The sequence below is a fragment of the Arachis stenosperma genome, chromosome 4, assembly GCF_014773155.1.
Source record: "Arachis stenosperma cultivar V10309 chromosome 4, arast.V10309.gnm1.PFL2, whole genome shotgun sequence".
Lineage (NCBI taxonomy): Eukaryota > Viridiplantae > Streptophyta > Magnoliopsida > Fabales > Fabaceae > Arachis > Arachis stenosperma.
The window spans coordinates 84,351,721-84,352,462 of record NC_080380.1 but is presented as its reverse complement, the minus strand read 5'-3'; the positions used below and the strand labels follow the sequence as shown (position 1 = coordinate 84,352,462).

At 40.3% G+C, this 742-nt stretch overlaps 1 non-coding gene across 1 annotated transcript; it reads left to right on the top strand.

The window, feature by feature from the left end:
- Positions 1-347: 347 nt before the first annotated feature.
- On the top strand, positions 348-455 carry LOC130978761 (small nucleolar RNA R71). Its single transcript, XR_009086377.1, has one exon. It is a non-coding gene; the product is annotated as a small nucleolar RNA R71 (small nucleolar RNA).
- Positions 456-742: the final 287 nt, after the last annotated feature.

Sequence of the window (742 nt, the reverse complement as noted above, 5' to 3'; positions counted from 1 at the left end):
TAGGCTTCTTCTTTAGATGAAGCATCCTTAGTACTGCTTGGTGCACTTTGCATTCCAGACAGACTTTGAGAAATCAAATTGACTTGTTGAGTCAATATCTTGTTCTGAGCCAAAATGGCATTCAGAGTATCAATCTCAAGAACTCCTTTCTTCTGATTAGTCCCATTGTTCACAGGATTCCTTTCAGAAGTGTACATGAATTGGTTATTTGCAACCATTTCAATTAGCTCTTGAGCTTCTGTAGGCGTCTTCTTCAAATGAAGAGATCCTCCAGCAGAGCTATCCAAAGACATCTTGGATAGTTCAGAGAGACCATCATAGAAAATACCTATGATGCTCCATTCAGAAAGCATGTCAGAAGGACATTTTCTGATCAATTGTTTGTATCTTTCCCAAGCTTCATAGAGGGATTCTCCATCCTTCTGTCTGAAGGTTTGGACTTCCACTCTAAGCTTACTCAATTTTTGAGGTGGAAAGAACTTTGCCAAGAAGGCATTGACTAGCTTTTCCCATGAGTCCAGGCTTTCTTTAGGTTGTGAGTCCAACCATGTCCTAGCTCTGTCTCTTACAGCAAAAGGGAATAGCATAAGTCTGTAGACCTCAGGGTCTACCCCATTAGTCTTGACAGTGTCACAGATTTGCAAGAATTCAGCTAAAAACTGATGAGGATCTTCCAATGGAAGTCCATGAAACTTGCAATTCTGTTGCATTAGAGAAACTAATTGAGGCTTAAGCTCAAAGT